At 39.6% G+C, this 24,646-nt stretch overlaps 1 long non-coding RNA gene across 8 annotated transcripts in view; it reads left to right on the top strand.

Moving 5' to 3' along the window:
• LOC120510694 overlaps nt 1–24,646 on the top strand; it is an 81,736-nt gene that overhangs the window by 51,997 nt on the left and 5,093 nt on the right. For 3 of the 8 annotated variants that reach the window (XR_005629547.1, XR_005629549.1, XR_005629552.1), the window contains 3 exons: nt 192–253; nt 10,226–10,382; nt 17,749–19,507. This is a non-coding gene — a long non-coding RNA (uncharacterized LOC120510694). Of the gene's footprint in view, nt 1–191; nt 254–10,225; nt 10,383–12,140; nt 12,270–14,629; nt 14,750–17,748; nt 19,508–24,646 lie in introns of those variants that run through there. The other 5 variants (XR_005629554.1, XR_005629553.1, XR_005629550.1 and 2 more) reach the window with 4 other exon arrangements.

The raw sequence follows: 24,646 nt of genomic DNA, 5'->3' as shown, positions 1-24,646 counted from the left end.
GCAGACATTTGGATAATGGGGCTGTGCAGCATCCTCGGATGCATTGTTAGAAATTATATAGCATGCTGGTGATTTCTTAGGAAATACTAGGGTTTTATTATTTTGTCTGCATAGGTACATAAGTATATAAGTGTTAACACCCCTGAATCTTCTAACAGGCTAAATCTTTCTTTTCTGTTTTCTGTCCCAAGGTGAAACTTTTTTTTAAAGACACTTCAGAAAATTGCTTCATCCATCCCAAAGTTCTGTCAAGGTAAAAATTACATTTTGTTTCTCTCTTTTACAGAATTAGAAGTTTTATCATGACAATAACTCAGGAACATTTAGAAAGGAAGAGACAGACTGCCACCTACTAAACACACCATGCAAAATAAAAATACATACCCTATACTTCATAGCTAGAAACATGGTTTTTTAGTTAAAGGTTTAATTCCATATAAGCAATACATCAGTTACTATACACTAAATACTCTAAATTTAAGTGGCAATATTAGACTATGAAGTGTTCTCAAATAAGGTAAAAACCAGTGTGAAATACTCTTTCATCTGTGTATATGGTTGAATGAACCAACAATGAGATTTGTTGGAGTTTAGCTACACTCAGGTGAGAGGTCTGCTCTACCAAGGCTGGGTGACTGCTTTTGTATATAAATGGGGCCCATCCTAAGAAATCAGCTGCTGCACAAAACCCATCATTAGCTACCTGACAGTATCCTGATAAAACCCAAGACAATCAAAGGATGAAGGATAAAGGCATAAGACTCTTCTCATGCCAAAGGATTGGAGTTACTAATCCTTTGCAGTAGAAACAAAAGTGTCATAATGGACACCATGGAGCATATTTCATGTGTGGTTCCACTCAACATTCAGAACAGACACTGTGGCATGCAGTGGTGATATGGCGGTGAGAAGTAGCACCATGTTTATTAACAAATTAAATTTCTTAAACCATATTTAGCTCAAGCTGGGAATTGCCATGATCATTGCAAAGCAACGAGGGGACCTTCAGCAGCCATGTTCATGTGCACATTTGGGGAACAGGACAACCCTACATGCTCCTCTCCTTTGTACTTCCCGATGGAATCCAAGCCTATGGCTGTGTCTGAGACCTGTGTCTGGGCAGATCTGTGCCAAATTAAATTTTTACAGCACAGCAGATTTTACAGATTTAAAGTCTTTTAGGGGTAGTTGATCACCTGGCAGTACTATGAAAAAAGATACGATGACTGCTTGGTGAGTGTTAGCATCTGCCACAGAAATCTATCTTAATTAAGGTCAGATGGAATAAATATATAGTAACAACAAACAGGGCAGGAAAAAATAACTGAAAGCTCTTCTGCATTAAAGTTTATCAAAATGCAACTATTCTGGAGGAAGCGCTACTTAAGAGTTGGAAAGCTGGTTAAAAGACAGAAAACAAAAAATAGGGCTTAAGTTTCACATACAGGATGGAGAAATTACTGGAGTATCCCCAGGTACAGATACCGGAACTAGTTTTATCTGGCATTTTCATGAATGACCTGGAAAAACAAGTCTGCAGGGAAACCCCCAATTATCCAGACCTTACTACCACATGTAGTGAAATGCCATACCAATGGAGAAGAGACACAGAAGGGCTTCACTGACCTGAGCAAAAGTGTAAAGTTCCCCTTACATGAAAAAATCCTCTTCAGAACAGACTGCATCTGCACAAGTGCTCTTTACTGACACAGCTGTGCAGGAGAGGACTTCTCATGTGGGCAAGGATTTACTCCTTCTTTGGAGAGCCCATTATCCATAAGATTGTAGCAATAGATGTTCTTTTTCCAGGGAAAAATCTCAACCTTCATTTTGCTATCAATCACAAATTGCCATGTTTCAGAAAGAAACTTAAGACTCAAGGAGGTCTTGCAAGTCTTTCTTCCTTGCTGGATGAAATATTGCATGAAAACAGGTTCCAGAGAAGAGTCCAGTAACATCTCCAGCTTCCAGACTGGATTCAGTAACTGATGACATCTTATTAGGTGCGAGAATACTGTGTTGTTCCATTCATCATTATCAATATAGCAATATTTTTTTACTTTCCAAATTTGAAGGGTTGTGAGATTCTTGTTTTCCTGAGCCATTCAAGGAATCAAAAATCTTCATATTTTCAAAGAATAATGAGATCAGTTGTCCTCCATCTTAGTTCAAGCCTAATACAAGTTACTCCTGTCCAAAGTCCTCATCACTACTAACCCAGTGTGATACTGGTAGTTATTAGTGCCAGCATTGTGATGGACACTTGCAGAGCTGAAGCTTTGAAGTCTGTTTTATTTGGAATGGGTGTCACTGAATTTTTAGGAGTAGGATTTAGCTTTGAATTAAGACAATGAGGTCATGGTGTTGAAATTGTGTAAAGTATTCAAGGAATACTTGTAGGTTCTTGTGCTACTTGTGTACTTGTGCTACTTTAGAGAACTTAGGTACTTCAAGCCATTTGGCGGTAGCACGGGCTTGCATATGATACTGAATTTGCAAAATATTTGACGTTTCTTGGAACAGCAGGTGGTATGTCTCACAAGCATTTAAAATTACACAGGATCTACATTTAGATAACTGAATCCAGATGCACATGAGTCTACTCTAGAATGAAATAAACTTGAATTTTGGCAGCTTAGATTTAAACAGCTAACTTTTTGAGCAACTGGTGTCAGATTAACTTTGTTTCTATCATATTTGTTCATGTAATGAATACAGGTTTCCTCCACATTTTCTTATCACCTCACACTCATTACACTATGACTTTAACTATCAGCAATCTCCTATTCCCAAGTGGCCAGGCGGAGAATGAGATCACAGCCCTCAGATGCACAAGCATTAAACTTTCACACCCTGTATGTATCTGCACCATGGATAGAAGTTGCATGACTGTATCTCCAAATAGCTTTAGTCAGATCAGCCATTACACTGAAATAAATTCTCAGCAATGTTATCTTGGCTCTGGGCTGGGCACATGCTTAGCCCAGCTGCTACCCCAGCTTCCTCCCACTCAACAACCGCTCCGCGAGTGGGCAAGATCAGGCTGACCGGCGGCAGCTGGCATTGTACTTACAGAGCAGAAGGGAGGCTGCTGGTAGGGTTTAAAATACATGTTGTACAGCATGCCAGTGCAAGGCAGGAGCCAGTTTTATGACATTTGGCTGGTATGAAATGTCTATCCTCGATGCTTTAGGGAACGAGAAAATAAACAGCGCCAAATATGCAAATTGAAATCATTTTATTCCATACACGCATTTTTCTAGTATGATAGTGTGCTTGGCAATTATGTCCTCAGCTAACCCTATATCTAGGTAATTTCTCATTCCCCAGCCTGGACCTTTGTGATTATCAATTATAAAATTTGTGTTTTGCACTATGCCTTGAAAATTATTAAGTTGGGTGTTGCTTATACATGCCTGCAACTCACTGCAAGAAATTTGGAGAAACATGGCAAGCAAGAGAAGCCCTGTCTTTCCACAGTGGTATGACTTGGCTACTCTATCACTTGTAAATTGACATTTATATTTAAATAATGAACTTTGTGTTGAATTTGATCTTTCTTGAATTCTTGCACTATAAAATATGTATACAGGAGTATTTATGTGCAATGATTTTTTTAATACTTTTAAACTTTCAACCTGTTAAAAAACTGCTGTAAAGAAGTTCTAGGACTCCTACATTTTTCAGTACTACCTGACTTCTGCAATACTATTAAATTAAGTCTTTCATACTTTAATCTGAACTAAAGGTAATATTTACTGGAGCATACTTCTATGGAATGCTTCAGCAAAAACCTCTCTTGCAAAGACTCTGAAATCCACTTCACACAGAGATGCTTCAGCAGCCTGGTACTTAAGTATCGGATGTAAAAAGGAAGTTGTGTGACATCTGAGGTCATGAAGCAGCTTACAGGCAGCATTCAAAAGCATGTATGAACGAATCCAAACTAACTGTGTGAACACAAGCACCCTCCATTTACTTGTAAAGCCTGACTATGAAAAGTTCATTGTATCTGTGGTGTATGTGTGTGTGTGCAGATACAATCACTGGCAACTGGCCCTTCAAGGCAGACCAAATTCAAACAGCAAGTGAAAATGAGGACATGAAAAACAACCTGCTCTGCAGTCACCTCAGTTCTTCCTTATATTTGTTTTAATTTTTTTTTCCAATGAAGGAGATAAATTATGCCAAACAAGCAAGAAACCAACCATGACAATTATGCACAATCCAACACCAATATGTAACCAAGCAGCAGAGAAATCACCCCAATAAAAAGGCACAAAGATAAATAAGTGAAAAAAGGGAAATGGTCCATGTTGCTTAGCGTGGATATGAGTAGGATGGGGTAGGATGTGCATAGCACAGGCTATAAAGCACCTGCTCAAAGCCAGGGGGTGAAACTTTTCTACCATATCCTGGTTACTCAGAAGTTATTTTGTAGTGTGGATGGTGTAAGCTTAAGGCCACCATGACACCTGATGATGACTCTGAAGCACTGTCAGGAAAGAGAAAATGATGATGTCTGGGACTCCCTGGAAGTGCAAGAAGTAGCATATTTCCAGCTGGATTCAAGAGGTCAGGATGTGGTCTGAATGACTGTGGAGTTTTCATTCCCCTTCTACCTGGGATGATTCACCTCAATCCCCCCCCATCAGTACTCAAAATGTCAAGTCACCCTGAGTGACCACAGAAAGCCACAAAAGCCCTGTTTCCCACTGTGGCTGAACCACAGTGTTTGCTTCCTGCCTTCTGGAATTTCCTTATATAAATTGGACTCAGGGGATTCCCTCTCCTATTGCTTTCATAAGACCTGTTCCTAGGCTGTCCTCACTTTCCCCTTCCTGGACACACTGCTGCCTATTATGACACTGCACTTTTGACCTGCAATACCCTGCCTTTTTTTTTCTTTTCATCTTTTGTTAAGAAAAGGGATTTCCAGATGATTTTCTTATATCATCTGGTTTCTGAGAAGATCCTAAATAATCTTGCAGATTTCTCCAGTACCTTTGGTTCTCTGAATATAACTCAGATTAGAACTGCACAAACCAGCGAGAACTGGAGTCCTTTATTTTATTGTTTATTGGTCCCTTACCCCAGCTGAGAGGTTCCTACCTGTCAGCCAGCTCCTGACTGAGAACCTCCAGCCCAGTACCACTGTACACTGTGAGCTCCCATAGTTATGCCAGACCCTTTGAAAGCCTCACGGTCAGACACTTCACCCATCACATAGGTCAAGCTCAGCCAGAGCTCAGATTCTTTCCAGCTGATTTTTACAAACAAACAAACCTCCAGTATGATCCAAGGGGAGGGAGGGTGCTCTTGGAGCCTGGCCCTTGGCTTTGCTGCTCAGCTGAGATTTTGAGAGTGCTGAGGCAGTTAAATACTTTAAAGCCATCAGCATGCTTCTCCATCTCACAAATGCTTGAAAAACATAAGACAAAGATTACAAGTTTTAAAGCAGGATGGAAGGTTTACTCAGATTAACTTAAATCAGTGAAACATTCCTAGCTGACTCCACTGATTTGTAAACTGGACTGTTCCCAAAAGTTTTTAAGGCAGCTTTAGAATTTGGGGAGTTATAGGGAACAATATACCAAAAAAATACAGTACAGCAAGCTGTGAGGAACTGGGAAGGTGACAAGACTTACAGCATTTTTGGACCATGTGCCAGGAACTTGGCACTATAATAAAATGTCAGCCATAATAAAATATCCCACAAAAAGCCAAGATGGTAGCATTTACCCTGAAAAAAAAATGAAAAGGTATTATTGTTTTTACTACCCTATCTCTGTGCTCAGAATCCTTCTCTTGGCCCCAAGGAAAGCAAAGGATTTCATCCACATGGGTTTACTCCTTTAAGCTGTCATACCTCTCTAATGAACTTACAGGACATGAAAACAACAGTGGACACAAACCAGGTGTCTCAGCTCTATCCAGAATCCAAGCTTACTTTATCCACTGTTTCTGAATAAATACCATAACTGCATGAGGGAATGCTATATCCCAAATATATCCAGATAATGCATACATATTTTAAGCTTTCTCCTTTCCATAAAAACAAAAATAGCAGTTTCTTTGCCATTTCAAGTGTCATTGGATGGGCTGTTTGTGAAGCCAAGTGGGCATATACTTGTCTTGGCATTATGGAAATGATGGGGATGTGCACGGGTTAAACTTTCACCTGACCAGATTTCATGTTCCTAGCAGGTTTCCCTGTGAACACCCTGGAGCACTTGCAGGTCTCTAGAACCGAATGTCGAGGGGTCAGGAGGGGATTTTGGGACCCCTTGCCCTCCTACTGCGCAGTCAGGAGTCGGTGCAAGGGCAGCAGCTCCTCACCAGAAACCCGTCCGTGCCCTCCGCTGTCCAAGTGGGTGAAAGGGAAAGCTCCAAGCACGACCTGCTCCTGCCTCTGCGGGCTTATCACAGACACAGGCCAGACCTGGCAACGAAACATTAAACAAACGCGAATTAGCAACAAGGAGTCCGTGCTGTGAGCCCCTGAATCCCGCTGCCCCGCACGGAGCCGCACTTCCCATCTAGCGGCTGCGCGCCTCCCTGGGGACCCCACCTGCGCCCCAAAAACAGCACAGGTCGGGTCCCCCGCAGGACTGCAGGACACAGCTCTACAGACAGGTACACTCGTGTGTGTGCTCTGTAGAAATAGGTAAATATAAGCACATGCGAAAAATCTTCAGTTAGGAATCTAAATGGTTTTGGCCTGAAGGATGATTATTTTAGGATCCATCACACACAGTGTTTAATACATTTATGCACATGCATATACTTACATCTACATACAGACTTCTCAGTGCTGATCCATCTGTGTTGGTTTTTAAATCAGCACCCTACTAGATAGCTTTTCCTTTTTATTTAGGCACTTGCTGTTCATAGACAGACATGAGCCAGAAAGAGATCAGAACGGATAAACATTGCATTCCCAGACTTCTTTCACTTTGCAAAGGGAAGTCGAAAAGCTCCCCAATAACAGGATGTAGGTTTCTCCAATGGAAAACACCCAGGGAACTCCCCAAGCCTTTCAGTAAGCCCAGCAGTTTTCCAGCCAAAAGCTAAAAATGACCTGATGAGCAAGTGGCACCTTCAGTAAGGGAAATGGCAGCGGGGGTGCCTTGACGTGGCCCACACAGCATATTTTAAGCATGGATTTGTGCATGATGTGAAAGGCATGCCAGGGAAACTCATCAGCCCAGATTTCTATTACCCCCTGGATACCACAAGTCCCAGATACACAGATGCTGAAACATTCAAGGATGACACGTCATACCTTTCTGGCACTGCTCAGTAAGTGCTTTTCAGGTAAAAACACATAAAAGAAATAACACATAAACGCTGGCTTTTCCTCTAGGTGAAGAGAAGGAACAGAAATAAATTCAACTGGGAAACCAAAGTAAAAAATTAAATTTGTGCCTGTGTAGTGACTTTGTGTCAAAATAAGCAATTTAGAAGGTGGACTGCACCCATCAATTAAAAATGCAGCACTGCTTTCTGTCTCTGTTTGCTTACAACACAAACAGGTTTTGTGCCTTGCTGTCTTGGAAGCCTGCTGCATTTCACATTATCTGTGAATTACATACTTTTAATAGCACCTAATGAGACATCTTCTGCAGAATCCTCCTCTGTTCATAAACGTGATCCATTGCTTGCATGTGTAGTATCACATTCCAAAAATAGCTCACAGCTCCTACCCATATTCTGAATATATCACACAAAAGAATCACCATAGAAGCAGCACACAGAAATAGAAATTGTGGGCAAAGTAAAAAGGATTATTGTAATTCAGACTCCTGTGAGTGCATTGGCATTGTCTTTTCTTACAGGGTGTCATCCTATTTTTAGTAAGATTCATATCTTAGTATTTGCAGTTTGAATGAGATAGAGAAAGGTGAGAAAAAAATGTTTTTCCAAAATGGCTGTAAGCTTCCAAAGGAAAAAATATCTCTTGCAATTGAAATTAACCTTTACACTTTTACTAAGACTGGGGGGGGGGGGGGTGCTTAACATAAAACCTAATCCCTTAAATTTATAGCAAAGAGTGAGAGATTTTCATGAGCTCTGAAAGAAACAGGACCAGTTTGTACCACAAAAAGTGGTGAGGTGAAGGTCAGGAGGGTAGCCACATGATGAAGAATGTTTTTAGTGGTCATCACTTCTCACCCATTTTTGCTAGGGCTCCCTGTCCATCTGGGCTTACCTCAGTCTTGTCTTTTCCACATCCCTGCCTCTGAAGTTTGTTCCTCGTTTCCCCCTGGGCTGGTCCTGCTCTCCCTCCTAGATGGCTGGGCAGTAATGGGTTGAGTTACCCCTGCCTTGGCCCATTGAGGAAGCCTGGCTCCACTCTCACCAACCTCCCATCACTCGTCTCTACCCACAGGTCTGGATCCCAGCAGTACAGATTTCTAATTTCTTCTCCAAACTCCTCAGCCAGTTGCAGCACCCTGTCTGGGGGCACCCAAGTCCCTTCCCCTTGTGCCCTTGCTTAGCCCATCTCAGAGTTTCACCTTCTGCCTTGGTTCTGCTGTCTCTGTTCTCCCTCTGTCCAAACTTATCTTGCACTTTCATACTCTTGCACTTTCTTACCCTCTGTTTGCTTCCTTCAGAATTCATCAGCCTATCTACTATCCATTATCTCCTTTCTTATTTTACAGTCCCAGATTCCTTATACAACAAATTCCAGGTAATGTACTAAATTAATCCAGATATCATAGCAAACTTTATCCAAGTTTTTAAGTCCTGAGGAAGGAGAGGAGAAGAATATCAAAGAACAAGCTCCTAGAGTTCCAGTAGAGACCTTGTTTAGCCTCTCAAGTTTTACTAGGAGAGAGTTTTATATGTCTCAGGGGAGCCTGCCAAAGAACCCCTATGAAGAGGAATCACTCCTCTCTGCTGTCCTGGAGTAGAGTTGTGGAAGAATGAGTCATTTTGCAGATCAAAAGGTCTGGGAATTGTTCATGTTTACAAGAGACATGGATTCCAGATCTAAGCTGAAAACACACTGATTAGACAGGAGATCAAAGTAAGAACATCAAATACATCTGACCCAGATGTAACGTGGCTACAAGGGCCTTTATGTTTTGTCATGTTATGCCAAGCCATATTTCCATTTAAAAACAAACAGTACCTTATCTGACTAGAATGGGACATCACAGACAAATGCAAGTTTCACCCTTTTGCTTAATAGATGTAGTTTCATTTCTTTATCCAGGTGCTTGAATGCATAACATCTGTTGCTTTCATCCCTAATTCCCAAATGATCCACTGCCAAACCACTAAGAATGGAAGTTTTACCGGTGCCATGTGCTCCTAGTTCAAGCATATGTCATTTCACTGTTGTTGCTGAACTGCTTTGTCCCCCCAGGGAAACCTGACCAGAACTGCACAGAGCCACCAAACAAACACACCCTGCATAGCTGTGCTGGCCGTGCTCACTGTGGAGTCACCTGGATGTTCCAGGAGGACTGAAGGGAAACCATCTGTGGGGAATCAAATCACAAACTCATTCCACCATCCAGTACAACAGGCTCCAGTGCCACAGTTATGAAGAAACAGGGATAGCTCTGGTTTTAAAGCAGATATAAATAGCAGATTTTGTAACATTAATGCTTATGTAACTATGCATGCTTCAGAATGACAACATGAATGTCAATCAAAGGATGTCAAAAGGAAAGATCAAGAAGTAAGAATGTGTAACATTTTTGATGATTTCTAAATTGTGAATCATTATTTTTGAATGATCAATTAGCAACTATTGTACAGCAAATAATTACATACATAATGTAAACAATTACATACATACATAAAGCTTTCTCACAGGTAATTTCTTCAGCGTCTAAAGGTCTCATGCTGTAAACTGGCGCTACTTTGCTGCAGTTTAGCCAGTTAATGATCTGCCCAATTGCAATAAAAAGGGGTTTTATGTATTTCTTTTACTTATTCTATTTCATTAGGTTAATTAAAACAACAAAGTATAAATGTTATAAGTTATGAGGTCTCGATATTTGGAGACATAGTGGTTTCAAATACTAGGGCAAGAATCATCTGCAGCTTTAGGAGCACCCTATCAGAGACATCTATGTATGTAAGGCAAAGGCTGTGATGTACAACATCAGAACCTGGCATTTATGAAAACTAGTGTTTGAATCATCTTGCTAAAGACAGCAGTAATAACGACAGCTACCTATTAATTACCTGAAAATGTTCTTTATAGTGTTTTAAAGGATGTGAGGAGAATAAAGTTTCAAAACACCTCAGTATCAGTCAGCAAGAGAGAAGACAGAGAATGAATGCATCATCTGCTGACCAGAGGCACTAATTACCCAGTCAGTACAGATGAGATCAACAAGCACTGATGGGGCACTCACAAGGTAAAGCACCATTTAACAGCTTGTAACAGTATTAAGCTTGTACCTAAGCAGGAGACCACGAGAAAGTAAAGTTCTTGTCATGGTCATTACCTCCTTAGCTGAAGTGAGAATGAAATTTATTTTGAGCTTTCAGTGACAACCCATGACCATTTTCATCATTAGATTCCAAACCAAACACAGCCCCATTAATATAAAGCCTGGAAGGAATCCTAAAACCTAACAAAATTCTACAGTGCAGATAATCTGGCGCCAGGTTGCAGTAGGTGAGTCTTATCATCTGGCAGGCTGAAGTTATACAAAAGATAATGAACACAAATGCTTGGATTCAAAGTCAAAAAGAGAGGGATATGCCATTTCCTGCTAAAAATATTTTGTCCAACTCATTTGCTGAGAGTCATCAGCAGGCTTTGCTGCACTCACTGCTCCGTGTTTCATTCAATGCAGATCTCCCTTTCTTAGGGAGGAAGTGGAAACAGGTGGCTTCAGTTACTTTTGTGGGTTACATTTAATGAATTGGTGTATTCTGCAAAAATCTGTGTGGTTTTTGGATGCTTTTCTTTCTGTTCTTTTTTTCTTTAATGAACACTCAGCAAGTGCTGGATGACAAGAACACTGCATTTTTTCCAGTGTAGTTTATTTACTCTGAATTCTAAGAAAACTAAACATTTCCTTTTCTCCTGTAATTTCAACAATTTCTTGTCTCACTGAACAGACACACCTACCATAGCTTTGCCTAGTTGTAAGTGCAGGAGAGGAGAGTATCCTGAGAAGAAAGTAATTTCCTGCTCTGATTCGGTATAAGCAATGAGTCTCCAACACTTCACAGGTGGTTTTTATTGGTTAAACTATTCCTAAATCTACCCTGTAAAACAGCTCTGTAATACAGAGGTCTATTTCTGACTGAAGATGCTTGTGTGGGTGGGGGCCATTTATGGGGTTTGGCTGACTCATCAAGGGCCTTGTGAGGAAATGTTCCACTCGCCATGAGTAAGGAGTGGGCAGACTTTCTGCAGAGGGGAGCATGTGGAGAACAGTGATGTGCTTCTCCCATCACCTTTAGCCCAGCCAGAGGTCAAAGTGGCTCCTAACAGGGTTTATAACAGCACATAGGTTACTTCTAACTCAGCAGGGCAAGACCTGCTAAATAAGAGTTATGTTTCTAATTAAGGAACAAACTCCTCCTGCTGCTATGCTGTATTAATCCAATTTTGGTGGTTTCTGTGCAAAGGGAATCACTGTCTGCCATGATGGGTAAATCAACACCTACATCCTGAGCTAAGTGCAACACAGACAACAGAACTGCCTAGAGCTTCTGAGCCCAAAGGTTTTTTGTTTTGAATGAGGTCCACAAACACCCAGGGGAAAATTTCTCAAACTCAGCTGCTGTGCACAAACAAAGCTGGCTTGAGGTCCCCATGCTGCTGCTCTGAAGGGAGCCCAGTGTGCAGATGGGTCAATGCCAAACACAAGTGCTGATCCAAAGTCAACACATCTACACTGAGGAGTCCCAGGGCACCTCTTGACCCTTTTAAACAGCCCTGGCAGGATGGATGTGGGCTATGGCAGTGGGCAGCTTATCACACAACGCACCCAAGATGTAAACTAGATAGGACAACAACACTTCAAGCCTTTTTGGAGAGACTTGGTAGAGGAACAGATAATTCCTAAGTAGCCCTAAAAGCCATCACTGCTGGGTACTACAAATTTTGTATACACAAAGCTGAACAAAGAAAATTAATGCTTTTTTTTTTTTTTCAGAAGATTTGGAAGATATTAAGCAGATGTTATCAAAAATACCAAATAATTTAATTGCAACATATAGGTCTGATCCCAAAAGCTACTTAACGCATTTAATATTTTATAATAAAATATCCTATTGTAATTACATTTTTGTTGGTTTTGGAGAAATTACAAATCTGGTCCAGAAAGCAGACTCTCAGAGAAAATTATTACCATTGATAATTGAATAGAAAATTATTTCATTAATAATAATGGAAAATTAACAATACTGTTTACTGAATTGGCATACTCAACCACTATAACAATAGAATCTTGTATTGAAAATATACTCCTTGCATGAGAAGCTTCACTGTGGAGAAATGGCATGTTATTTATTAATAACATAGCACAACACTGAAACTACTAAACAACTGATGTGATTTGGGATTAATTATCATTGCTATGAACCATAAAACTTCTGCAAGCATAAATTTTTATCAATGTGATAAAATAGGTGTTATGAAATATGTCTGTCAGTTGCCTGAGGGGCATTCAGAGTGTCAGAAAAACTTTTTCCAATTAAAAAAGGACACATTTTTCTGATTTTTTCCTTGGTGTAACTGCAATGCAGATCTGCCTTGAAAAATGTATGCTAATTCTGAAGTCAGTACTTTTGCATCCAAGCCTCATTTGTATCCTTAGTCTGTGATAACCTGCATTCAAAGTGGTGCAGCACTTCAGAGGCAGACTTGATTTCCATCATTGCATACCCATTACAATGACATTTCTGCTAATTCAAGCCAAATTAAGCCTCCCTGCAGGACAAAAGACTATTAATTCCTAAACCAGGAGGGACTGACTTTGTTTGCTGAGTGATATTGTTTCTCAGCTTCACTGGGTATATAATAGTCTGACTTTGCATTAAGTCTCCTGACACATTGAAGCAAGAATCATCGTCAAGGCAGCAGCATTTTCTTCACGTGGGGTGCTAGCTTTTCTGTTCAGAAATATTATCTGTGTTTTACTTGGGCAACTGTTTCATAAATATTTCTACTTGCAGTTTTACTCAGCAGATAACCAGGCTTTGGTAAAGGTATACAAACACGTTGCCAGCCCCACTCAGTACTGCTTACCCCTTGAAGAGAAATCTGCAGTCATAATAAACAACTTGTGATATCTATGTGAAGCACCTACTGTGGACTGGCACTGTACCAAGAGATTTTCAGCCACTCCAGCCCAGTGCAGTGCTCTGAGTGTAGGCCCAGAGATGCAGCTACCAGTGTCACCCAAATTGCTGCTCTGCCCACATTCAGTCCTTATTTGCAAGAAATTCCCATGTGAGGGACAAGCTTATAAAGGTGTTTTGTTTTGCTTACATGTGAGCAAGCAAACCCATCTGCTATTCAATTTATCCCTCTGTTTAGCCTCTACTCTTGTGTATCTTTGGAGCTGAGATTTCTCTTTGCAAGAGAGCCAGATTAAATAATGTTTTATCTGTCATGCCATTGTCTAGTTCTCTAATTCAAGTATTCAGACAGAATGAATTTATCTTTCTTCTCTTTTGAACTTTTGTTCCTTTCTGAAAGCTCATTGACTCAAATAAAAAGAGGTGGTACCCACCCAATGACTAGGGTATTCTCCTTGCAAGAGACCTCTTTAAAACATTGGCAGAAAGTTTTCTGTTTTCACTCATTCATTTTCAGTGTTCTAATGTCTCAGCCATGCTCCAGATAAAAACTGTGGGTAAGTCTCCCACTGACTCACAGCAATGGTAACAACTGACTTGAGTGATACCCCCAAGTGACAGGGTTGGCTGACTAATTGCATCCCTTCAGAGGTGCTGAATCACTGTGGATCACCCCAGTTTTTATTGGCAAGGGGAAGCATCCCATCTCTCTCTTTAGACACCAACAGAAGTGAGGAAAAACAACACTAAGTGTAGGAAAAAAGCAAGCAGCAAGCAAAGGCCTTTGGACAGCTGTGGTCTGAGGAAGGAGACTGGCAGCAGATAAAACCAAGGGAGTGGGGAGGAATGCAGCAGGTGGGGAAGGGAGGGGCAGAGAAAGCCAAGGAGTTAACCAGAAAAAAATGATCCTCAGCATGGCTTCATCAGTATGATCTGCCATCTCCAAAATATGTTCAGTGTTGGAAGGCATTCTTGAACTTCTCCCTGCCTGCATGCACAACTTTATTAATTAGCTAAATGTTTGCCACTAACTTTGAAGCTGGAGAAGGCCATCTAAATATAATAACGTAAGCTGTGTTTGCAGCTGGAAAATAATAATAATTTCATTTGTCTGGTTTCATTTATTTCCACTAAAATATCAATTCTGGAAATCAATTTCTATTTTAAACACTAGTCACTGTATCTAAGAGCTTTTATGTGGGAAAATATGTGGTGACTCCTGCTAGCAGTAGAAACAAGTAGTCTAGAAAATCGTTCATGACTTGTCAGCACAAGATACATCAATAGCAATGGAAGAATGAGAGTTTGAAGAAGTTTGATAAAGTTTAGCATTTCTTAACAGGTCCTCATAAGAAAAGTTGGCTCTGTGAAGAAGAAAGAACATTTTGTCCTGCTGTCATTGCCATCCTCTAAAAAGCTTTATTTTTTTCTTAGAATTGGTACTTTTTAGGTAAAATAAAGGGAAAAAAAATGCATTTGGAAAAAAGAAGAGATTGAGACAATATGCATTTGTCATGTTGCATTTTATAATTTTCTCTGTTGATCTATTTTGCTCTTGCTGTGGGCATACAGCAGCACTTATTCCCTGAATAAGAGGCCATCCAAATTCCAATTATGACTACATAACCAAACCTCATATAATCAAAACCAACTTTTTTTTCCCCCTGCCTGTTATTTTCCTTGAATTCTGGCCAAAATTGCAGCTGCCTGTCCTTACAAAGTTTACATTAATTCTTGGATTTGTTTGAACTGATATGTGTTATGCTCCACAGTCCAAAGCCTGGAGTTATTTCACCATTCTGGACACTTCACACTGGAGTTTTTGAGTGGTTCTCCCACTTCTGTGGTGATACAAATTTCACAGAAACATTAGAAAGCACAAAATCACTATGATCCCTGTGTTCACTAGAGATGTTTGGTTTGCACCAGATACCACTGAGTTCATCCAAAGCCCAGGCTGCCACAGGCTTGTCAGGTTCTCCAGGGCAAGTCAGATAACCTACAGATGCCTTGAGTAACAAAGACTATGGGTGGCCACTTAGTCCACTAAATTTCCTAACTAAGGTCAATGTTTTTAATTCCTGTCTGGCCGTCAAATTTAATGAGAGGCACCAGAGAGATTCCACCCTCTGCATTAAAGGATGTGCTCTCCTACCTCACACTGGGATAACATTGCCCAGGCCAGTTTATTAACTACAGGCCTGTCCAAAGGATAAAGCTCAATGAAGAAAACGATCCAAAAATCACACTAATAATTTACAGGAAAGCTACATCTAGAACTCAGGAATCTCATCCCTCTCTGCACTCCACCATGGATTTGTTTATGGATGTGTTATCTGAACTTCCTACACTTTAAAAAAGGTACTTCAAAGGTGGACCTGGAGAAACTCAGAGCAATCTTTGTTGAAATCTTGCAGGATGCAACTGACTGATGCCTTGGTGTGCTGCCATTGCACTCATCAGTCATCTGTCCTTGCTGACAGGTGTCAGTCAAAAAGCTTTGGAGACATGTTCCACAGCTCTTCCTGTGGAAGAACTAAAGTAAAATGTCAGTGTGCTACTGGAGTGATTTTGGTGGCAAGGGCCTGTTCATTCCACTTCACTGGTGCCACCTTTACCATATATTCTGGACTATCCTGGTTTTCAGAAGGTTCTGTATTTTGTTCTATGTGTCATCACATCTATTTTTTCATATAGTTCTATTGAGTTTTTTTAAAAAAAGTATTGTTGAAGCTCACCTAGTTTGGATGCTTTGGTAAAAATCTTCTGCTTGCTGCTTATTCATAGAGGATGGCAGGATTTAAAGAAGAGATATTAGCAACAACAAAACTCACTGTTTCCCACAACTTCTTATTTTAACAAATTCCCATAATCTCTTCCTTCAACCTACTACTAGGAATTGTAAAGGGTTTAAGGCTTTCCTGTATTTTCTTAAATACAGGCTTTGCTGTATTTCTTTAAACACAGTTGTCATGATTAGTTTGCAGAATTATGATTTTTCTCCTCCTTCTTTATATTTGTAAATACAAGGACTCAAGAAGTGTTGCCTGCCCATTTTTTAACTGGTAACCTCAGAAGGCCATGATCCTGTGATAAAATTCCTGTCTATTCCAAAGAACAGTGAAACCTTTTGTCACAGCATGAGTATTTCCTGGAACCATTTTTAAGTTCAGAAATAAACAAATTTCCCATGAAAGTTTATTCAACTGCTATTCAAAGAACATTAACTCATATAGCTGCTTCTTTCCAGTACAGTGCTTCTAACTCATATAAACACTGTGTTCTTACTTCATATTGAGGGAAGTCCAAATATTATTACAATACAGAATGCAGGCCAATATGGAGCATGTACCTCCACTGGTGATGCTTTCCCTGGTAAATATCAGACTATTTTCAGAGTAATAGCAGCTAACTCTTTAGAAGTACTACATATTCTTGTTTATAGAATTCTATGAAAGCTGGCAGGTTTTTAAATTGCTGTTAATGGACACATAAGTTTACAGGATTTGAAACACATGCTCTGATATAGCTAAATTCAACAACCATGGATGTTTTCCCGTGGAAGTGTGAGATGTAGAACAGGGGTCAGCATCTTTTCAAGTGCAGTGTGCCAGACTACTTTTTTTCTCCAACTAGAGGCTAAGTGCACTTGAAGGAGCTCAGAGGCAGCTAGAAAATATTGCATCTGAAGGGATGACCTCTCCCCCAATTCTGTCACTTTATGTTGTTGACCCTTGCCTTAGATGGAAACATTTCAGCCATATGCAGGCCTCTGTCTCTGCAGTACTGCAGTACCTTGAATCCTCCAGGCTGATGCTGAACCCTTTCCTATTACAATTTAAATCCATCAGTTACAGACTGAGATTATTCATAACCTTAAAATGAAACAAGTAACAGAAGACTAACGTCACCTTTCTTCAGGTAACAAGAATGGTAACTGTCTGGTCTATACATATTCCAGCACCTAATTTCCTGTTTGCTAATCTCTTATTTTTTCCAACCACGAAATCATAAAAATGAAATGAAAGGAGAAGTACACTAGACTGTGACCTTCACAAAACCATACATTTTTTTGCTGACCCTGTACATTTCCACAAGGTTTTGGGAAGAAATGGGTAGAATTTAATTCTACCCATTCTCTACTGTGACCTTCACAAAACCAAACATTTTTTGCTGACCCTGTACATTTCCACAAGGTTTTGGGAAGAAATGGGTAGAATTTAATTGACTTTAGTGTAAGGTGTAAGGTCTTGTACAAAACACTGCTATACTGCCCCTAATGAGTCACCAGCTTTCATCAACTCGTCCGGCTCATGTGGTGCCAGGTTGCAGATTGGTCATGAAAGTGGTTCCATTAGTTTCAGTCCTCTGACAATCCTGGAGCTCCAGATGCTCCAGCAAGAATTCTGAAAAGGTCCCAGGTGTTTCTTGCTGCCTCATTGCTATGCTTCTGATCTGCAGAAAACATACAGCTGTAGACAGCAGGAGTAACTGCTGGCAGAGAAGAAGACTGAAGAACAGCAAGGGAGCAACAGTTGTGCTTTAATAATCTCTGTTTCTACACATGAGTAATGACATAAATAGATTTGATTTTTAGAGAAAGATTATGAGCCTTTAAAAATATAAAAGTAATACTTATAAGTAAGGTTTTCATCACTCTGTCATGTTAAAAGTGCGTTTGTGCCTTGTACCTTGACTATCATATCACACAAGAGATATATGTTATATATGAAAGACTATTTTTCTTCTTGACATATTATTTTTCAAAGAAAAGATAAAACTCTGTTCCTCTGTTATTTTCTGAATAGACTAGAAATCCATGATGTAATTTTGTAGTTTAACTTGTAGTAACATTGTGTACAAATCTGTAATCCACAAGCCTACAAACTTTTAAGCTTCCTACATGATGCTAGTAAATTAATTCAATTAAAGGCAGCAGAACTGTTGATTTGATGAAAATGGAGTGTAAATGTAAGAATTAATAGAAAAATGGGATCTAGCTGAGATGGAGGAATGGACTGACAGTGCCTTATGAAACTCAAAAATGACAAGCCTGAATTGCTGCACTTTGGAAGGAAGATCCTCTTGGAGTGACACCATCTGGGGACTGAGACCTGGAGAGCAACTCTGTGTAAAAAAGCCCGGGGGTTGAGTGGGCAGGGAGATGAATGTGAGCCAGCAGTGCCCTGGCAGCAGAGATGACCAGCAGCCTTCTTGGATGCATTAGAAGGAGCAGAGCCACTAGATGAAGGACTCACAGCAGTGCATGGAAAGAGGATGATAAACAGTAGGTGTAAGGTGGAACACAGCAAATTCAGCCTGAACACACAGATGAACATTTTGCCTGTGAAACAGCTGCCAAAAGAGGACATGCAGTCTACATCTTTATGGGCTCTCAAAAGTGGGTAAGGCAACTACTCAGCTCTCACAGCAACCCTGCCTCACCACTGGTTTGGATGAGAAACAAGCTGGAGTGCCTTCAAGCCTGAATTTCCCTGGTTTTAAGACTGTATTATACTGACAAGATCTTGGTTTGCTGTGCTTTTGGAAAAACAGCAGTGTAGGTTTATTCAACAAAGTATGTGGCCTATTCAACACGTTTACTTAAATACAATGAGGCCCATAATTAAGAGCTCACATTTTCAGCCCCTCCCCTCAGCACAGTAACTCTGAGGCAGTAACCTCCTGAGGCATCCCATGAAACCTATTCTTGGAAGCTTAAGAGTACCCTCTGCTGGCTTAACACTGAAGTTGTGAAAATCTGCAGCACAATATACTGAAATGGCGTGGCAGAGAGAAACTCCTTTTCGAGCAGCACAGCTGTGCATCTCTGCACGGGACAAACAGCTGTGCTGTGGCATTTATCACCACAAAGGGAATGCCTGAAGCAACATTGCACCGCAGGCCACCGCAGAGCTCTTTCCCAAACAACTGGAGTTCCAGAGATGTCCCATTAGAATGACTGTCTTGTCAAATAGCCTGTAAAGCACCATCTGTGTGAAGTGCTTTAGCCTAAACCAAAACTTATTCTAGGGACACTCTGTTTGTTTTGAACATGAACAGTGTGCAATCAATTGATAACAGAACTATGTTCCAAAAGACAAAACAGCTCGTGTCTTAATGACTCATCTTTTCTCCCTTGCAAGCTCTTGGGAAGAGTTTACCCAGCTTCTACAGCTCACACTGCAATAAAATTTCTTGCTGCAGAAGTTGACATCAGGTAAGAAGAATTGTTTTTAATCACTGCATATCCTATGATGCATAACGAAAAAAGAAATTAAAAGTTATTAAGTACTTCGAGGGGCAGTTGTTTATCTATGGCACACAGGTCTATATATACCTACCTATAAAAGTGTTCCTTTATAAATATAAGCATTTTGATGTGTAGATGAGTAAATGAAAAAAATGGAGTAGAGACAATTCTTTATTTCCTAACCTAAATACTAAGAAGCTGCTGCTTCAGTCCAGGTTCTTGGCCACATTATTAAAGAGCTTCAAGAGATTGCCACTGAAGGTGGATAACACACCATTCCTTTCTGGTGGTAGCTTCTGGTCTTCTTTGCTTTAGTGATTGAAAATGTGACACTGCTTATTCCAGAAACAAAAAAAAAAAAACCAAACCAAACAAACCAAACAAAAAAACCCCATAAGTAAACAAACAAAAACAACCAGAAAAACCAAACAAAAAAAATAAACAAAAAAATTGAAAACCAACTAAATGGCTGCATATTTTTTATGCTAAAGGTCAAAGATGAGTCTCAGTTCCCTGAACAGGTTCCTCTTCCACCTTTTGCACAGCAAAAATCTTATACAGACCTACCTTTTGTGTCTGCGCATTACCTCAAACAAATGAGGCATAATCACAGCTGCATGCGGGAGAGTTGTTGTTTATTGTGCTGGTCATTAAAAAGGATTACTATAAAATTATAATATATTCTGATAGATAAAATAATGTGGAATAATGAAAATACATTACCTCAGCAATTTTTAAATTAGATACTGCATTTCCAAACGGCACAGAGAGAATAATTCCACACTGGCAAGGAAGAGTAAGATGACCCACAAGGTCTCACTTGTTAGAATACTGACTAATTTATTCACACATCCCTTTTTTGAGCAGCCATTTTTATCTATCAAGAAAAAACAAAAAGCAAAACAAAACAAAAACCCCCAAAGAACAAAAAAAACCCAAGAAAACAAAACAAAAACCCCCGAATAAGTAGGACATTTTATTTCTCAGTTTTAAAGTATGTATTAGTTCTTCCTCCCTGTCATTAAAAAACAAAAATAAATCAAACTTTTTTTAAAACTAAGAAATACTAAAGAAAATCAATGTTTTTTTGTTTTTAATTACAGAGAGTTTCTTACAGGTACTCAGAATAGGAAAGAATAACAGGAACTGGACCAAATTCCTAGAACCCACTGAAAAAATCAGTGTGAACTAGACCTCATTTTATTTAAGGAGCTTTTTCTTTTTTCCTCAAGGAAGATAAATTTGCCTAGTCCAAGTATGACATTTATCAAAACTCCCCCAGAGATACAGAAAGATTTATGAAGTTACTGAGTACATCATCTTCCAAAATGATACACTATGAGGACATCACAATTTGCAAAACATGAAGCACCACTACCAAAGTATCCATAATTTCTCAATATGCTTAAAAACACTGACATAGCAGCCCCAATAAGTATTTAAAGATCCAATTGTCGTCTTTTTTTCTTCCCTTATGGATTTTTTGTGCACTGTAAATACAGAACTCAGCAACAGAAATACATTCTTCTAGCTGCACAACTTTCCAGCTACTGCTCATGCAGTTTCTGCACTGGTGGATGCAGTGCTAGATGTGAATCCTACACATCAAACACTGTGATGCAAACTGGGGGACAAGTGAGGATTAGGGCATATGCCTAACATAAAAAAGATGACCCTTACTCCCAAAGAGCCTACAGTCACCCCATTGACTAAGACTGAATAAGAAGGGCTGGATTCAATTAAAAAAAAACCACCATTAAGACAATATTTTTACCTCAGCAGTAGAACAAGAAATGTAACCAAGTACTATTTTGCCCTGAAAGCAGTAGCAGGACCATAACCCTTTATATCAGAAGGGTAGACCTGGGCAGTTCAGGCACAGCATGAGAAGAAAGCTAAGGCAGACAGCCCTAGTCAGGAGGGTCCAAGGCTGTTGATTGATTTTCAGTGATCACTTTCTCCAATCCTGATGTGTGGGAAATCAAGCAAAGGTGGCAGTAAGCTGCGAAGCTGACAAGAATGAACAACGAGCTCCTGACTAAAGTCATTAAAAGGAACACACAAGGTGGAAACAGTGGCAAGTGACCCAGAAGGAATACAGAACCACTGTCTTAGCATGAAGGAATGGAATCAAGAAAGCCAAAGCCTGCTTGGAGAAGAGCTGGCAAGGGATTTGAAGAGTACTAAGGGCTGCTATAGGCATGTCTACAGCAAATGAAACCATGAAATTAGACAAGGTGTGAAGCTGCTGAAAGGGATGAGAAAAATTCCATTTTGATGCAAGGAAGGCAAAAAAAAAAAAAAAAAAAACACAGGAAGTTGCTTTGAATAACCTCAGAAAATTCCTTTCAGAACAGATAAAATACAATCTTAGGCAACAATCCATAGCAGTCTGACAGACAGGACAGGGAGGGGTATCAGGAGGTCAGCTAGGACCATTATGACAACTGTCCTTTATATTATTGCTACATATGATCCAGGACTTCTTGGATTTTTTAAAGCTTTTATTTTGTTGCTGAGGGTTTTGTTGTTTATATTTCTCTCAACACATTTTTTTTTTTTGGTTAGTCACTTGTTAAGGCAATTTGAATTATTTGTGTGCCTAAATTTGTGCAGTATTAAGAATGATCTGAAAGTAACCTGAAGGGCAGGGTGCACCCTGTTCATCAGGGAGAATTGTGTCCATATATCCACATAGTGCCATATACACCAAGAACTTTATGCTAGGAGTATGATTTGGTGATTTTCACAATTCTTGGTGTTTTTGCAAGTTGCAAATGTCATTGTTTGACACTTAACTGACAATTGCCTGACTGAACAGTACCTCTCCCATAGACGTTAGGATGATGTATGATCAGTCCTCATCCTCCATAACAAGTCCTGTGTTTGTACAGTATATCCCATATATTTTACAGTCACATGTCCTGATCTTGTATATAACTTACAGACTTTGACACCTTTCCTGAGAAAGAAGATTATGATTTGAACCCTTTCAGGTGATCACTGACTCCCTGAATTACCTAAATCATCAAGGTGTTCTGCAAAAGAGAATTCATTTGCCCTATTTAGGAATGGATAGTGTTACACTTTGAAGAGAAACTCAGTGTCTATTACAGAAATGTTAGGAATTCACATAAAAGAAAATATTCAGTATTATGTACTAATGTTTAGCTGAAAACATTTCAGCACATACATTGACTTCCAAGTTTAGGCACTGCAGGATTATCATATGGATGCTGCATACTTGAGACTGCTTTCCTGGTCTTATTTAGAGCCTTAATTGAAACATGAAGGTCTCTAAGTTTGCTTGCTCCTGGAAAGTATTTCTGGACCTTCTGTGGAGTCCAGCTATCACATATAAGAAATCTTGTCCTTTCAAGTGCTTAGATACATTGTTGAGTACTATTTCCTATGTCAAAAAAAACAAAAAACCACTTAATTTTAGGTCAAGAAACTCCAAAGTAGTAGCAAAACAATCTAGGAAAAGGGATGCTGCAACCACTTAATTTTAGGTCAAGAAACTCCAAAGTAGTAGGAAAAGGGATGCTGTTTCCAGTTTGATACCACAGTATGAAGTTTACAAAATAAATCTTAGGTCTGGGTCTAGAAGTTCACCTTGGTACGAATGACCAAAGTACGTAGCCAACACTTCACTGAGGCACAAATCTTGTTTCTTGGATAATCTCAAATCACTTCTGAAGTATTTACCAACATACTTGCATAGTTGGACATGAGCTCTCTACTTCCAGACAACCCTAAGTCCTAACTCTTGTACCACATAACCAATGTCCTTACAATGCAATAAAACATTTAATGGAAACAGCTTTCTTTTAGCATGAAAATGTTAGCATTGGTAGAAAGCATTGTAGCTTTCTAGCACAGTAGAAAGCATTGGTAGTCCGGACTGGCTTAGTTAACAAAATGCACTTTACCTGCATGGCCAGTTTCTGATAATCAGGTGAAATCCTACTCTTCCACCCCTTCCATTCTGATTATAAAGGGCAAAACCCAAGACAACTCAGAATCCAATCCCCACTGTATTCAAGGAAGAGAGGGGAAAAAAGATGAAGTTTAGTAAAAAAAAATGTTTCAACTTTAAAATGGAGCAGTAGTTACAGTTTGAAGAAGTAAAATAAAAATACCTAACAAAACAAGGGAACTAACTCTTTCAAAACTCAGCATCAAAAGGGCAGAAGACAGCAGCATAGTACTAAATATTTGTCACATACATACCTTGGCCTATATTCCTTCAGTGAAAACTCTAAATATTTGAATTCACCTTTCTGGACCCCACAATAATTTAATGCAGAGCAATATGTGCCTATATTTGGTGGCAGGAGAATGGGAGAATTAAGGAAAATAGAATATTAGTGACTCCTAATACCCAGATACTACATCTGTATGTTTTGTAGGGAACACTCTGATTAATGGTTCTACTCTGCTAGTAATGAAAAGCTGAAAGCATTTTTCTACAGAGCTGAAAAACAGTCTGGCTGTATAAGACTACTCATTACTTTTGCAGGTCAGGCAAGGAAGAATTTCTCCTCTTTATCACCACCGAAAAACAAAATTTTGAAATTTTTGGTTTTAATCTGTTCATCTCAGACTTGGGCTTAACAAAGACAATTTAGTTAAGGCTTTCTGTCCAAAGCTTTGGCAGGTGGGAAGCAAATGCTTCCACAATGTAGTTAAGAACCTCATTAGGTATCCCCCAGAGTCCCAAGTTGAAAGGTACTTAAGAGTAGCAAGTTCTTCATAGGGAAGCATTATTTCAGGCTTAGAACTGTAATAGAAGAGTTTGTACTGGACTGACAATTCCCTTGAGTGTGAGCTGATGGCAGTTTCTAAAATAACATTTCCTGTTATGATTAACGACCATTCATACCACAACCTGCAACACCTGTGAGTTAAATGTGAGTAACAGACAAGCTTTACTCCTGCAGGATCCTTAGGGGCTAATACTACTGTAACAGGCTACACCTGTACTAAAAAACCCTAACGATCCTGGAGTTGTATTCCATGTGCTTCCCAAACTGCCTATTTTTTCCTCCCTTTGATTTAGTACTCATTTAATACCCTTCAACTTGCATGATTTTGTGGCAAATA

This window comes from Passer montanus, unplaced genomic scaffold (genome assembly GCF_014805655.1).
Source record: "Passer montanus isolate IOZ18808 unplaced genomic scaffold, ASM1480565v1 scaffold6, whole genome shotgun sequence".
NCBI classification, from domain to species: domain Eukaryota; kingdom Metazoa; phylum Chordata; class Aves; order Passeriformes; family Passeridae; genus Passer; species Passer montanus.
The sequence above is the reverse complement of the archived record's forward strand: the minus strand, read 5'-3'. Positions and strand labels throughout refer to the sequence as shown.